Source organism: Vombatus ursinus, unplaced genomic scaffold (genome assembly GCF_900497805.2).
Source record: "Vombatus ursinus unplaced genomic scaffold, bare-nosed wombat genome assembly UNPS02014791.1, whole genome shotgun sequence".
In the NCBI taxonomy this organism is placed as follows: Eukaryota; Metazoa; Chordata; class Mammalia; order Diprotodontia; family Vombatidae; genus Vombatus; species Vombatus ursinus.
The window spans coordinates 54,952,364-54,969,293 of NW_020954569.1; positions in this window are offsets into that span (position 1 = coordinate 54,952,364).

A 16,930-nucleotide genomic window follows, 5' to 3' on the forward strand; every position below is an offset into this window, starting at 1 on the left:
AGTGGGGGAATAAGACACAAACATAGGAGAAGAATATAATAATATTTGACATGATATGTGCTTTGAAAAATTGTTAAATGAAGTGCTATTTTGAGGTCTAAGGGAGAAGGTGCTGTCAGGAGGAACAGTGAAAACTTAATAGAGGAGGTGGTACTGAAGTTGGTCTTTAAAGGAATGTTAGGAACTCAGGAAGAAAGGGGAGGGAGGGAAGAAGGAAATCTGTTCCAGATACAAGGAAGAACATAAGCAAAGGCACAGAGATGAGCAAGCTCGGGTGTGTTTAGGGGACAGAAAGTAGTCATATGCGGCTGATACATAAGGTAAATGGAGAAACATATGGATAAAAGGCCAAATAGGAAGTGTAGCACCAGGTTCTGGAGGTCTTTGAATGTCAGAAAAATAAGTTAAAACTTTACTCAATAGGCAGGAGGGCACCACAGAAAACTTTTTGAATAGGGTAGTGACCAGACTCAGCGGACCAACTTTAAATGAAGTTCATCTCAAATGTATTAAGACAGTTAGTAAAAGAAGTCATTTCTCACACTAGAGACTCTGACTCTCTGACATAATAATGAAAAAAAGACCATTATGATTTACAAAATGTCCTTGTTCCCTTGTAGTTCTAAGTAGCATGGTAGGAAAAAAAAATAGATTAAAAGTCTAGTAGATGGCTTCTAGTCTCAGTTGTGCCACTAACCAATTTGGTGACTTTAGGATAGATACCTCCTCTCTCATCTTTAGTTTCCACATTAACAAAATGAGGAAGCCAGAGTAGCTAATATGAGGTCCCTTCTAGCTCTATAATTCTATGATTATGTATTTTAACAGAACTCTGAAGTGTCAGTAACTGTGGCAAATTCCTTCTTTCCTTTAGAATATATCTTCTCTTGTATCCCCACAGAACCAATCATGGAAACTAGCACACAGTAGGTACTTAATGAAGACATGTTGATTGATTGTTTAAATTTTATCCCATAGCCACTCCTGAACCCCATAAATCTCTCCCACCTCAAAGTTGTCACTCTCCAAATACGTGTCAGAGGAAAAGGACATTCTGTCCCTCTTTGGCCTGGCTGTCCTTGAGTCAAGCTACAAAGATTTATTTGTTTAATCAGTCCTGATCAAGTTGTCCCTCCAGCCACTTAACCTTTCTGGTTGTTTTTCTCTTTATTTCCTAAAATTTGTCTTTAGCTGTCCAGTACCAAGGTGTCCAGAAAGGGGCAGAGCAAAATAGCATGGCCAGTCTTACAAATAGCCTGAGTAGGAGGCTGCTTCAGGCTTGTGATTTGAAGAGCACCACCAAGTCCCCACATACACAATCATGCTTGCTATGACCTTCTCTACCTGAACCCCCATTCCTGCTAACTCCCTTCCCTTAGGTTGTGCTGCCAAGGGAGTCTCAGTAAGTTACTAAACACATTCTTTACCTTTGTCACTTACCTTATTGGACATGTGAGTATGGTATTAATTGGTTCTTGCCCTGGACCTAGTAACCAGCTGTTAATTGACAGTTCAGCCAATCAGTAATAGGGACTCAGGACCAATTCAACATAAGAAAAAAGGTGCCAGGAAGCAGTCTGAGGATAAAATGTGCTGGCTGCTGCACTTGAAAAGCCAAAACAGAAGTAAATTGAATCCTCCATCTTCTGCTTTCTCCTTCTTTGCATGTTTGTGAGAATGGTGGGGGAATGGGGCAGGTTCCTTCAATTGGATCTCAGATGTTCCCGAATGGAATTTACAATTACCCCAAAGAACAAAATGTGCCTCTGTACCTTAATCCTATCCCAAATTATTTTTTTCTTTGCTGTTTTTCCTTGTACTTGTACTAAAAAAGTACATTCAAAAATGTACCCGTGACTTTATAGACACATAGAACTCCCAGTAAGGAAACATCCTTTGCCAGTGCAGATTAGCATCCCTTTAGCAACTTACAGTTTTTTGTTTGTTTGTTTGTTTTTCAGAGAGTTGTATGAGAGATTAAGTGATTTATCTTGAGTCACATAGTCAACATGTTCCCAACTTGAAATCAGGGCTTCCTGATTCTGAAGCCTTGTGTCTGTTTACTAAGCATGCTACCTTTCATATATGGGATACCTTACTCCTTTTGTTATTTGGCTCTATACATTCCCCTATTATTACAAATAACCCATTTGGGGTGGGTAGTGACATCTTTAGCCTGTATCAGTTAATGACAACAAGGCTAGCTTTCCAGCTCAATAGTTCAGAGGAAAATGTGATATGAGGTAGGTATTTGAGTATAGGACAAAGATATCAGAATATGTAAGAGGGAGGTAAGTATTAAGAGGCAAGATGAAAAGACACAAAATACAACCTTTGTCTAGGTCAAAATTATAGCAAGTGCTGTCTCTTGACCACTGTCTCAAAAAGACAGGACCATTTTAAGTTATCTAAAGCCCAAAGCCAGCTTAGTTTTCTTTGTTGCTTTAGCATCTCAAGCCCAAAGTTTTCCATCCAGCTAAATCCCTTCTCATAGTGAAAACCCTGAACACTGTTAGATACCTCTTTTAATCCCAATAGATATTTTGATGTGTTTTGGGGAATTTTTATCTGTTGTAACATCACCCATGTTGCCCAATTAGGGGATTCCTTGTTACTTGGCGAAGGCAGGAGTGGCACTAGCTTGGGAACTTTATGCACCTTAGAGGGTAAAAATGAAATCCACAAATGCATTAACAAAAATATCGAGGCTCAAAATCTTCAAAAGTCATCAGCTTCTGTGATGGGAAGACTAATTAAATGTCCCTTTCCCATGCTATCAGCGATGGATAATTTTCAGCCTTAAATGTCATTCTCTCCTATTAAATCCATGGTTGCTGGAAGTTTTTGTCTCCATTTCAACAGACAGAGTACAAAACATTGTGACATGCTTAATATTTCTTCCGCCAAGATGTCCACTCTGATTTCTCACCCTTTACAGAGTTGTTGATTTCATCCTGCATTTAGCTGCCAAAAAAACGATTGCATGCGCAGCACCAGGAACAAAGTGAAAATGAATTATGCATCAGAAGGAACTACATTTGAGTCAAAAAACTTAGACTTCAGCATCTTCAAATTACAATATGATTTAGGAAGGAATACATTTAAGGAGATAGCAATGGACTGAGGTGAAGGGGTCAGCAATGGCCCAGTTTAATATAATTTAGCTTTCAATTATTTATTTTTTAAAGAGCTACTAAGCACACTGAATCTCTTTAATGGCAGTGTCAAAAGTATGGAGACTGGAGGAAAGCCATGAATAATAGTGACAGGTTGTTATGCACGGAAATGTTATAGGGCCTGTTGAAAACAGGACCATTCGCCAGAGCAAGAAGAGCACGTCAATTAGGAGGGCATGAGAGCCGAAGAAAAGGCAGCAGATATGTGTCCTTTTCAGGAGCTGCAGGAGTTTGCTGAACTCAACTTTGTTGGAGATTTAGCTGGTTTTGTTGAAAAGGCCATTAGGGCTATGTGTACTTGAGGCAGCCTCTTCTATCTTGACAGCCAGAGTGGGGAGTGGATTATTTTAGTCATCCACATTAAACATTCATTTCCTTCCATTCAATTAGATGCAGGAAGTATGCCCTGAGCATCTACTATGTGCCCAGCATTGTGCTAAATACCACAGAATATATTAAAGAAGATGATCTTTGTCCTCAAGAAACTCACAATTATATTGGGAAGCCATGAAAACTGTCAGAAAATGCTATAGATCATTTGATTAAGGGACTAGGGAATGATGGGAAAAGAGAGGCATGGAAAAGGAATAGTGTGGAGAAAGAGCATTAGCTCTGAAGTCAGAGGAAATGAATTCAAATCTAGCCTCTAATATGTGACCTTGGCAAGTCACTTAACCTCTCTGAGCCTCAGTCTCCTCATCTATAATATGAGGAGATTGAATTAAATGGCTTCTTAGGTCCATAGATCTATGATCCTATGAACTGTTATATAGTGTGTATATATGTAAATGTATGTACATACACATATATGCATACATACATACATATATACATGCTTCAGGAGTCCAGAAGATAGAGTTGAGTATAGAGTGGTTGGGAATAACCTGTTGGAAAAGATGAAAGTTGAGCAGGGAGTTTAAGGATGAGTAAAATTTGTCTAGGCAGATGTGGTGGAACATTTTGGGAGGGATGGACACTGGGGAAATGAGGATGGCTGCTTTACTGGATGAATGTTGTGGAGTAGTGCAAGTGAAGATTGAGTTCATGGCTTGGGAATATGGGACATGTACACATACACACATTTATAATGTATGTCTACTGAACATAGTTGTTTGTATGTTGTTTTCCTATTAGACTGTGAGCTCCTTGACAGCAGTAACTGTTTTATTTTGCATTTCTTTGTATCACTAGATGTTAGCACAGTGCCAGGTATATAGCAGGCATTTAATAAATGTTCATTGACTAACACTAATTTTGGCCTTCAGGGGAGAGAGAAAAGAACTTTGCCTAGGGGAAAAAATGCTTGTCGGATATGCTCATGATGGTAAGAACAATTTGACAATAATATATTCTGTAATGGGGAGAAAGGGGAAATAAATATTGAAAGTTGGGGCTAGATTGGAAGGAAAGGGGAGGCTTTGAATGCAGGTTGAGAAATTCACACTTCAACCTGTGGAAAAGAAGGCACAACATAATGTTATAGGAATATCAATCTGATGGGTTGTAACTGTCCCTTGTAAAATAAGCTCCCAAAGAGTAGAAATGACATTGGTGTTAAACTCAGGAAACTTAGGTTCAAGTCTCAGCTCCAATTAGCTGTATGACCATGGGTGAGTGACTTCACCTCTCAAAGCCTCAGTTGCATCATCATAAAGTAGGCACAATAATATACTGTCCCTCACAGGTTTCTGTGTGAATAAAGTAACAAGTTTTGGTGATTTGATGATTTGGTGATTCTAAAATAGCACTTTCACTTAAGAAATTAGTAATACATGAAAAATCTAGGTATTAAATTTTAAATGCCTGAGTGATTGGTTTTATCAGTCCCTGAGGGTTCAAGGAGCTCTTGCTAAGTACCTATCATTTTCAGTAACCCACAGCAAAAGAGGGAAGCAGATCAAACTGGTTCCTATTGCCCATTCAGCTCCCTTTCTTTCCTTCCATCTTTAAGTATGTTCCATTACAGTTATCCAGCATCCTCATGTTATCTCATAGCTATCCAGGCCACTGCCACTAGGCACCGTTACCCCTGATATACTCATCAGGAAGAAAACCATAGCCATAGTGTTCAGTTGGAAAATAAATCTATTTTGGACTAGATCTTATTCAATCTTAATCAAGAGCTCTCTCCTCCTTCCCCCCCCCCCCCCCCCCCCCGCCAAAAAAAAGATCTGGGCAGAAAAGATTTATTTTCACTTTCATCTATCAGAAGGGACTTTCTGTCCTTAAAAATTATGTCCTATAGTCAATGCCAAGTCATGTGTATACAGAAACTTGTAACTTTATTTACACAGAAATCTGTGAGGGAGACAGTATATTATGCCTATTTTACAGATGATGCCATGGAGGCTTTGAGAGGTGAAGTCACTCTCTCACGGCCACACAGTTAATTAGAGGTAGGACCTGAACCTAACTTTCCTGAGTTTAAGACCAGTGCCATTTCTGTTCTTCAGGGTTTATTTCGAGAGGGACAGTTGCAACCATCAAGCACAATGGAATCAGACTGATGTTCCTATAACATTATGTTGTTCCTTCTTGCCCACAGGTTGAAATATGAATTTCTCAACTTGGCTTTCAAAGCCTCCCCTTCTCTTTCAATTTAGCCCTAACTTTTAATATTTATCTCTCTTTCCCCCCGTTACAGACCTTGTATTACTGTCAAGTAGGTCTTACCATTATGAGCATTATTTTTTCTAGGCAATAATCGCTCTCTCTCCTCTAAAGATAAAAATCCTACCAGTCCTCCAAAGACCAACCCAAGCTCCATCTCTTCCTTGAGACTTCTCAACTTATTCCTCTCCCCCTCTACCCATGATCTTTTCATGGCCACAACCTTCATAGATCTTCTTGTCTATACCACTACACAGAGCTGCCCTTCATTGTTCTCTGTTATATGTGGTTGCCTCATCCCTCCAACTCTCAATCTATCCATCCATAAGCATATATGTCAAGCACCCATTATGTGAGACGTACTATGCTAGACTGTAGATACAAAGTCAACAATGAAACAGGACTTGCCCTTAGAGATTATGTGAAAAAGGAAGACGCAACATGTTTACATGTCAGTACACGGTGTTCCAAAAGTCTTAGGGTGGCTTTAAGTTATCCAAGTTTTAAGTATCAAAGCTTAAGATGACACTAAGATTGTTGGAATACCCTGAATATGCATATCAAGTATAAATAAAATAAATATAATGTTTTATTTTATGATGATAGTTGGGAGCATAAGAAAAAGCCTAATGTAGAAGGTGGCACTTGAGTTGGGCTTTGGAGGAAACTAGGCATTCTGAAAAATGGAAGTTGCTGGGGTAGAAGAAGTTCATTCCAGGCCCTGGGGCTATCCTGTGTGCAAAGGAATGGAGGTGGGGGATAGACTGTTATGTGTAAGGAAGAGCTACAAGGACTACAAGTATGCATGAATAGGGATAGTGTATAATAATGCTGAAAAGGTATATTGAGGTCAAAAGGTAAATCAGAATCAGCTTTGAATCAGAAACAGTTCAGTATGAATTTGACTCAACAGGTAATAATAGGGAGTTTACTGTGCAGGAATGTGATAGGATCAGACCTATGTTTGACTGTAAGCATGTTATGTTAGTCGTTGAAAATATAAACAAAAAAATGAAAATAGTTCCTGCCCTCAATGAACTTCTATTCATGTGTGTAAAGCGGCATACATACACATAAATACACATGGATGGAATATACACAACAGTACTTGAATCCCCAAACCATCTAACACAAGGTTTTGTACATTGTAGAAATTCAGAAATGGAAATAAATTAAATTAAACTAAATTGCTACAGATAGAAGAATGAAAGGACTAAATTTCATGTGTCCTGAGTGAAAATGATCTGCAGAGGTCTCAAATTTGTTTCATGTGTCTGCAAACACTGTTATTAGCAATATGGTTCTTGTTTCTTTTCCTTCCTTCCTTCCTTCCTTCCTTCCTTCCTTCCTTCCTTCCTTCCTTCCTTCCTTCCTTCCTTTTTCCAAGAGGATTTAGAGATAATATGGTTCAGGTGGGCTCGAGTGGTGTGGTAGGTGCCCAGATTGATGTAGAAGGAAAATACCTTGACAATTCTTGCTAGGGCTAACCCTATCCAAAATAGAGATAACAAAGTTTATTGTCAAAACCACCCATTCTTACGCTTATTGGTGCCCATTTCCCCTGCCCCACAAGATATCATTTTCACGCTGACCTAGTCTCTCCTGCCGCAGAGAAATCGTGGACAACTAGATTGATTGATGGACGTCTGTAAATGTAGTCTCTTATTCCAAAGGAATTCTACTGTCCTCTGCATTTAACCTTATGAAACTTATTCATGATTGTTGTATTAGAAGGTACCTGCACTATTTCTCCTAAGATTGGTACATTTATAAGAAGCTCCAGTTACCTTTGTCTTTCTTGCTGTAAAACCATACAGCCTCTAATAGACATGTACCATGTGGAGCCATTCTGTTCTCTGAGTAGAGCTAGTTGCTAGCATAATAGGAGTTAGTAAACAGAGGGAGTTCTTCTTGATGATTAGAGGCTTCTCTTAGTCTTACTATTGTATTCAAATCCTACCTGTAACACTTACTTGCTCTCTGATCCTGGGTGGATAAATAGTTCTCTCTGAGCCTTAATTACCTTTATGAAATTCAGATAATAATATCTACTATAATTTATAGGCTTGTTATGAAGATCAAATGAGATCATGTATATAAAGAGTTTTTAAAATCTTAAAATTCCATATAAATGTTAGCTCTTATGATAAGGATAATGAAGCTATCAACAAACCATATCATGATTATTATCATTATTATCACTATTTTGTCCTTTGAAATCCCTGATATCACTTTCACAGACAATGTGTAATAATGGAAGAACTACTGAACTAGACGTTATAAAACCTGAATTCTGATTCCAATTTTGCCCCTAAAGAGCAGTGTGACCATGGGCAAGTCCTTTGGGTTCTTCAAGCTTTAAATTTCTCCTCTGTAAGGTAAGTGTTATACTATATAATATTTCAAAGGATACTTTTCATCTATAAAATTCTCAACATGTCACTCCTGCTCAAAAATGTTTCGTAGCTCCTTATTTGCCTCCAAGATAAATCATAAGACAAAGATGAAGATGAAGATAACTTCTTAGCCTGGCATTTAAAGCCCTTCACAATTTCATTCTATCCTACCTTTTTAGATTTATTTCATATTATTCAACTTCACCCAATATGTATGCTAATAAAGTGGCTTACTAGCAATTTGTAGAAGTTGACATTCCATCTCCAGCCTCCGTTTTTGCAGTGCCTGGAATGCACTTTCTCCTTATGTTGGTCTTGTAAAATCTTTAGCCTTCTTCGAGGATCAGGTGCTGAGCTTTATCTGATTCCCTCAGTTATTAATGCTCTCTCCCTTATGAAATTATCTTTTATTTCCTTGCATTGGCAGAAGGGAAGATTCTTAAGAACAGTCTATCTAAGCCTTCATTTTTTTCTGTTTCCCCAGTATCTAGCACAATTCTTTGCATAAAAGGGGCAATGAATAAATGCTTGGATTAAATTGAATGGAGATCCTATACAATTACACTAATTTATTTATTCTAAAGTGTTAGAAACTTCATAGATCACAATAATAATTTTTAAAAGATAACACAGGAAAAGGATAACGCTTGACACAAAGGGTTAAATACTTACAGATAGAGATTCAGATATAGAAGCCAGAGGTGTTATTAGTATTGAAGACTCAAAAACACCTCTCAAATGACAAGATATAGACAATCATTTGCTCTGTCTATATGAAAAACTAGCCTTTCCCACTGCTCTAGTGAATCATTTTCACTAGGGAGGAAGGGAAGTAAGGTGAGGAAAGTAAGGGTAAAAGGTCATTCAACAATGGGATTCTTATTATATTTATACTAGCTGGCTACTTCATTAGCAAGCAGAACAAGGAAGGTAGTATGGCCCACTAGAAAAAATGATGGATTTAGTCTTAAATGACCTGGGTTCAAATATCAGCTTTGATGCTTAATCTCCGTGTGACCTTGTACAAGTCAAGCCTCTTTTCTAGGGTTCAGTGTTCTCACTAAAAATGGGATGGGTGGAATGAGATGATGTTGCAAATCTCTTACGGTATGATCCTATGAAGTGATCAACCCTTACTCTAGCAAGGAAGTAGTTTTGCCAGTAGATGCTGATTTCTCTTTTTTTTTCCCTTCTTCTTTTAGAACACAAACATAAACAAAAATTGTTCTTGTTAGGCTTGTGTAACTTTTACATATGAGCTTTTTAGGTGGGGATTCTCAACATTTTTTCTGTGTCCGGAACCCCTTTGTTAGTCTGGTAAAGCCTATAGGCCACATCTCTGAATAATACTCTTAAATGAATAAATAAAATACATATGATTATAAAGGAAACTGACTTTATTAAAATTCAATTATCAAAATATTAAATATTTCTGTATAAATATATGTATATATGTACACATATTTGTATATGTGTTTGCACAGACATAAACAGAGCCGGGGTTAGAACTCTTTCTTTAAAAAAAACCACAGAGTAAGTGGTGCTTAGAGATTGCTCTACCGTGGGAATTAATAAACATCTAGATCTAAGATTTCCTTGGAGTAGAAAACTAAAGATTGCTGAACTCTCCACAGAAGACTGAAACATTCTATGACTTATCAGATTAATGCCTCTTACTTTTAGAGGTTGAACACCAACTATGTTTTGCATTTAAAGTTATTCACAAGTTGCAAACTCTGTTTCCAGCCTTATAATACATTATTCTCATTCATGCATTCTCTTCTAACTGAACTTGTTCCTCAAACATGACATTCCATCTCCTGTTTCACAGGCTGTCCTCCATTCCTGGAATTCATTCTTTTCTCACTTCTGTATCTTAGAATACCTAGTTTCTTCCAAAGCTTAGCTCATGTGCAACCTTCTGCATAAAGTCTTTTTAGATCTGTGCCTCCCTACCTTCTAGTACCTTCCCATCAAATATTATCCTACATACAGAAAGAATTAAGAGAAAAGTATATACTTACCTATCTACTTCTTGTCTCCCTGCATAGGATATAAGCTCTTTGAAGAAAAAGAATTTCATTTCTGTCTTTGTTGATTTTCAGCATTTAGCTCACTGATTGTCTCATAGTAGGTCCTTGATAAATTGATTAAATCTTAACAAGTGGCATGAGGCCTATGATGTTCAGTCATTTTTCAGTCATATCTGACACTCTGTCACCCCACTTGGCATTTGGCAAAGATACTGGAGTGGTTTGTCATTTTCTTCTCCAGTTCATTTTACAGATGAGGAAATTGAGCCAAATAAGGTTAAGTGACTTGCTCAGGATCACACAGCTAATATGTGTGTGAGACTGGATTTAAACTCATGAAGAGGTCTTCCTGGTTCCAACCCCAGTGGTTTATCTAGTGCCATCTAGCTGTTCAATAGAAGCTTATTAAGGATTCTTAAGTTATCAGACCCATAGAAGTTGTTAAACTTACCAATTGTCAGTCAGCTAGTAAATGCCATAAGGGACATCTGAATCTTTCATCCTAATCCTACACACAGCAGCCTCTCCACTGAGCTACAATTTCTGCCATGTGTGTTGTGGTAGGACCTTTACTTCATTTGTATAGGCAATGCCCAGAGGAGGAAACTTTCTCTATTAATAAAGGTCACTACCTTCTCAACAACCTACAGCATAGTCTTAAAGAGTCGCACAATGAACTGAAAAGTTAAGTGACTTGCTCATGGTCACATAGTCAGTATATTTCAAAGAAGGGAGGTGAATCCAGGTCTTTCAGCTTCTGGCTGACAGTTCTCTGTCTAATATGCTAGTATCTCCCGAGGGCATATGATGACTGTTAAATGCCAATAGAGAGGTCTGGGTAAAATAAGGGAGCCAGAGTGCCCCCAAGGTCAAGTTATCTACTAGCTAAGAGGGAAGTGACAAAGGAAATTATATTAACTTTTTCAGACTACCATTATTAACAGACATTTATTGGGCTACTATATCTATGCAAAGTATTGTTAGGTATTGGGGAAATATCAAGGTATAAGACCAGGTAACTAGTCTGACTCATGTTCCTGCTTTCCTGGAATATGTACTTTTAGCTTAAGAGTATCAGGAGATCTTCCTCTGTTAGGAAGAGGAGTGAAATAAGCAGTTTTTAATTATCTGTGCCAAAGGAACATAGATGATCTAAAACATTGATGTCATAAATAAACACATTTAGAATTTTATGTTTTATCAGTGATAGGAGCAAGAGTTGTTTGGTACTGCAGTATAAACTCCTTAAGAACTGGGCCTAGTGCACTCTTATATTTTTTATTTCTGGAAACTAGCATAGAATCTCACAATTAAATGCTCAATAAATGCTCATTGAAAGTTTGATGGTATGACCAAAGAAATGTACTCCTAACCAAATATTTTTAAGCTAATATTAAAAAAAATAATTTCTCTGAATGAATACTGGCCAACAAAGCCAATCTGGGCATCAACTTCAGCCCCAGATAATTCTGGGCTGACCTGTGGTAAAAACCATAGCTTTTTGAAATATCATATGGGGAATGTTTTGAGGTTTAGTCCAAGGATTTCTAATGCTGGTTCTCCTACAACTCAAAGTGTCTCCAGTGATCTGAAAGCAGACCATAAAAGTCTCCATTTTAATTCAATTTCTCTAGAAAGAAGAAAGAAATTTATTTTGTAAGACAGGTGATAGGGTACACACCCACACTGTATAAGGGCCTCAACCCTTTTCACCTGTTAAATCCCACCTGAAAACTGTTTTACCTACACACCCACTTTTTTTGAAAATTTTCAAGATTTTTTTGTTTAGCATTTTATTTTTTTCCAATTACATGTAAAAATAATTTTTAGCATTCATTTTTAAAACTTTGAGTTCCAAATTTTCTCCCTTCCTCTTTCCCCACCTCCCTCATTGAGAAGGCAAGGAATTTGATATAGATTATATATGTGTAGTCATGCAAAACATATTTCTGTATTAGTCATGTTGCAGAAGAAAACATAGACCAAAACAAACAAACAAAAAACCCCAAGAAAAATAAAGAAAGTTTAAAAAGTATTCTTCAATCTGTATTCAGACACCATTAGTTCTTTGTCAGCATTTTTCATCATAAGTCCTTCCAAGCTGTCTTGGATATATTGCTGAGAATAGCTAAGTCATTTACAGCTGATCATCTCACAATATTGCTGTTACTTTGGAGACAGTGCATTTCTCTTTGCGTCAGCTCATGGAAGTCTTTCCAGGTTTTTCGGAGAGCATCTTGTTCATCATTTCTTATAGTCCAATAATATTCTATCACAATCACATTACCCAGTTTGTTCAGCCGTTCCCCAATTGATGAACATCCCCTCAATTTCCAGTTCTTTGCCACCAGAAAAGAACTGCTATAAATATTTTTTGTAAAATAAGTCCTTTTCTTTTTTTAAAAAACTCTCTTTTTGGATACAGACCTAGTAGTGGTATAGCTGTGTCAAAGGGTATGCTTAGTTTTGTAGGCCTTTGGGCATAGTTCCAAATTGTTCTAAAGAATGGTTTAATCAGTTCATAACTCCACCAGCAGTGCATTAATGTCTCCTTTTTCCCACATTCCCTCCAATATTTGTCATTTTCCTTTTCTGCCTATTAGCCAGTGTAATAGGAATGAGGTAATATCTCAGAGTTGTTTTAATTTGCATTTCTCCAATCAATAGTGATTTAGTACATTTTTTTTCATATGGCTATAGATAGCTTTGATTACTTCATCTGAAAACTGTTCATATCTTTTGATCATTTATCAATTGGGGAATGATTCTCATTCTCTATATTTTATAGAAATGAGGCCTTTATCAGAGAAACTTGCTTCAAAATGTTTTTGATTACCGTTGCTAAATGTAATTTCCTCCATTTTAGCACCTTACCCCCATTTATTCTATTCTCTCTCTCTTTTCACCCTGTCCCTCCTCAAAAGTGTCTTGCTTATGACTACTGCCTCCCCCAATCTGCCTTCTCTTCTATCACCCCACTTGCTCTCTATCACCTCTCCCCTTCTACTCCTATCTAACAGTAGGATAAAATAGATTTCTATACCCAATTAAAAGTATGCGTTATTTTCTCTTTGATCCAATTTTGATGAGAGTAAGGTTCACTCCCTCCCCTTCACCTTCCCCATCTTCCCCTCTACTGTAAAAGCTTTTTCTTGCCTCTTTTATATGAGATTATTTACCCCATTCTACTCCTCTGTTTCCTTTTCTCCCAATGCATTCCTCTTTCTCACCTCTAAATTTTATTTTTTTAGGTATCATCCTTTCATATTCAACTCATACCTGTGCCTTCTGTCTATATATACTCCTTCTAATTGCTGTAATGATGAGAAAGTTTTTATAAGTTACAAGTATCATCTCCCCATGTAGGAATGTAAACAGTTTAACCTTATTAAGTCTCTTAGATTTCCCTTTCCTGCTTACCTTTTTGTGCTTCTCTTGAATTTGAAAGTCAGATATTCTATTCAGCTCTGTTCTTTTCAACAAGAGTGCTTAAAAGTTCTCTATTTCATTGAATATCCATTTTTCCCCCTGAAGGATTTCTTACAAGCTCCACAGAAAAAAGGTAGCACATGAGCTAAGTTTTAACGTTTCTACCTCCAAATGGTGAAGGAACTGACAAGGGGAAATTCCATCACAAAAGGAAATTCCATATGGGATGTTATGACTGCGGTGAAAATGAAGAGAACTTTGGGGGAAAGTGACTACTTCATTTTAGAATTTTGGACAGAATAGAATCACACTGGGAATAGTCTGGCATCCACCCTAGCTTTGAGGAGAAAAGATTTCAAAGGGTAAAGAAAGAGGATTGGTCAGCTTCAATGAACTAAAATTCTACAAAGGAAGTTAACTTGGAAAAAATAGGATACATACATACATACTCACATGCGCACACACATATACATATGTATGTGTACATATGTATATATTTATATATATGATATATCATATACACACATATGTAATTTCCCCCCAATTACATGTTAAAACAATTTTTAACATTTTTGTGTTTTTGAGTTCCAAATTCTATTCCTCTTTCCCTCCCTGCCTTCCTCATCTCCCTCCACCAGCCTCCTAAGACAGTAAGAAATCAGATGTAGATTATACATGTGCAATTATAAAACATTTCCATATTAGTCATTTTGTACAAGAAGACTCCAATAAAAGAAAATAGAGAAAAAAGCATGCTTCAGTTTGTATTAAAACAGTATCAATTCTTTCTCTGGAGGTGGATAGTATACTTCATCATTTATCTTTTGGGATTGTCTTGGATCATTGTATTGCTGAGAATATCTAAGTCATTCACAATTCTTCATGATACAATCTTGCTGTTACTGTGTACAATGGTCTCCTGGTTCTGCTCACTTCATTTTGCATCAGTTTATGTAAGTCTTTCCAGATTTTTCTGAAATCATCCTGGTTTTCATTTCTTGTAGCACAATAATATTTCATTACCGTTATATATCATAGCTTGTTTAACCATTTCCCAGTTTGATGAGCATCCCTTAGATTTCCAATTCTTAGCTACAAAAAGAGCTGCTATAGATATTTTTGTGAAAATGGGTCCTTTTCCATTTTTTTTTTCAAAAATGTCTTTGGAATACAGATCTAGCAGTGGTATTGCTGGATCAAAGGGTATGCACAACTTTGTAGCCCTTCAGACATAATTCCAAATTGCTGGCCAGAATGGTTGGATCAGTTCACAGCTCCACTAACAGTGGGATACTCTTAAGAATAAAATTGTTGAAGAAACAAAGAAGAAACAGTTCTAATAAGAAAGAAAAAGAGTAATTGTCTAAGTAGACTGACAAAGATACCCAGGGACCAATTTAGTCAGTCAATAAAAATTTATTAGTGCCTACTATGTGCTAAGCATTGCATGAGAAAACATGCAAAACTTATGTATAAACAGACATATAGAAGATGAAAACAAAACCAAGAAAAGGAAAGTGAATAAAAAAGTGTATTAGCCTCATAAGAATATGTTCATGACCTAAATATAAGAGGTCATATGTTTTTTTTTTTTTAAATGAGGACAATAGGAGATACATTTCACATCTGTGGCTAGGCGCAAATTCTGAACCAAATGAGGTATAGAGATAATCATGAAGATAAAATAGATAATTTCAAATGCATAAAACTAAAAAAGATTTCACGTGAATAAATTCAACAAAGCTAGTAAAACTGCCAATTGGGAGAAAATCTTTGCATCAAATACCTTGGATTAAAGTCTGATATCCAAGATGTAGAGGGAATTAACAGAAATATAAAAAGCTAAGAGTCACAATAGGTATCAGCATTTAATGGATGTAAATAGTTTTCAGAAGAATTGTAAGTCATCAATGCCCAAGTGAAAGCACATTCTATATCCCTAATAAGAGAAATGCAAATTAAAACTGAGATTTCATCTTAGGTTTAGCAAATTGGTATTATAAAAGACAGAAATACTGGATGGGACTTTAGCAAGAAGACAGATACAATATATATTATTATAGGCACAGCAATGACTTGATCCATTCCTTCTGGAAAAAAAAGAATACAAAATATGTGAGAAAAGTGACTAAATTTTTCCTGGTCTTTGACTGAACAATAACACAACTTAGCTATGTAGCTGAAGAAAGTCAAACACACAGAAAAAGGTCTCATGTTTACCAAAATACTCATAACAGTACTTTTTATAATAGGAAAGAACTAGAAAGAAAATGAGTATCAATTGATTAGGAAATGGATGAATGAATTATGGTATATTAATGTAATTGAATGTTCTTATACCACAGTAAATGACAACTAGGAATTTAAAAAAAAAAAGAAAAGCCTTGTGCAAATAAAATAAACAGATCCATGAAAACAAGATATGTAATGACTACAGTAATGTAAACAAGAAGAAAAATAAAATTATTTGGTGTAGTTATGATGACCAATTTTGGCCCTAGAGAGAGATGAATAAGTGTATCTCTTCATTCATTGGTGGATTTTTCTTAATTGTTCACTTTTCCTATCAAGAAAAGTAACTACTATATTTGAGGGGAGGGAATAACCTGAAGTTACTGTGAAATAAAAATTAAAACCAGTAATGCAATTTTGTATTATTTTAGGGAATATAATCACATGATAAAGTTCAGAATTAGCTAAAGCTTAAAGGAAAAAATAAGGATTAAAGGAATGCCCCTTTTATTTTTATTTATTTATTTTAATTTAATCTTTAATCAAAGAAAATTGATAAGTTCTCTCTCCCACTCATTTCCTACTAAAAATGAAGGATAAACAATATCCTCATAAAAGTATGCCATAGTCAAGCTAAATAAATTACCACATTGGCTCTATCAAAATTTTTTTTTCTCAAACTTGAGTTCATCACCCTTCTGTTAGGAGGTCAGAAGAATGTTTTATCATGAGTCCTCTGGAATTGTAGCTGGGCATTACATTGATCATAGTTATTAAATCTTTCAAAGTTGCTAGTCTTTGCAAAATTGTGATTATATAAATTGTTTTCTTGGTTCTGTTCACTTCACTTTACATCAGTTCATACAAGTTTTCACATGATTTCACATCCCAGGGGTCTCTGAAACAATCCCTTTCATAATTTATTACAGCACAATTCCATCACTTTCATATACCGTAATCTGTTTAGCCATTCAAAAAAAAAGGATATTGTTTATTTTATTTTAACAATATTAGGGAAAAGAGCCCAATCAAAGAACAGCACAACTCTTCCAGG